Source organism: Rhagoletis pomonella, unplaced genomic scaffold, assembly GCF_013731165.1.
Source record: "Rhagoletis pomonella isolate Grant_MI unplaced genomic scaffold, Rhpom_1.0 Rhpom_scaffold_10534, whole genome shotgun sequence".
Classification (NCBI taxonomy): Eukaryota; Metazoa; Arthropoda; class Insecta; order Diptera; family Tephritidae; genus Rhagoletis; species Rhagoletis pomonella.
Window position 1 is genome coordinate 3,632 of NW_023469058.1, and position 357 is coordinate 3,988.

Consider the following 357-nt stretch of genomic DNA (forward strand, 5'->3'; position numbering starts at 1 on the left):
GTGATGGGCGAGTCCGAGATGTTTAAACGATCGAGAGAATCGAAGTTCCGATTTACCGATAGGTGCCATACACGGTGCGTCCGACTCGCGAGTCATTTGTGTACTTGTTGACTCGCCTTCGACTACACACAGTTGAATCATTTTCACAAACCCATCCAAACCAACTCGCCAGTCTGACGCACTGTATATGCCGCCTATAAATGAATAAAGGTTTTTGACACTTTTATAGTAGCTTGCTATAAATATTTACATTCAATTCATATTACATTAATATAAATATTATTAATAGTAATTAATATTAATATTTACATTCAGTTCATATTAAAACATGTGGGAAAACATTAAATTGCAAAAAAA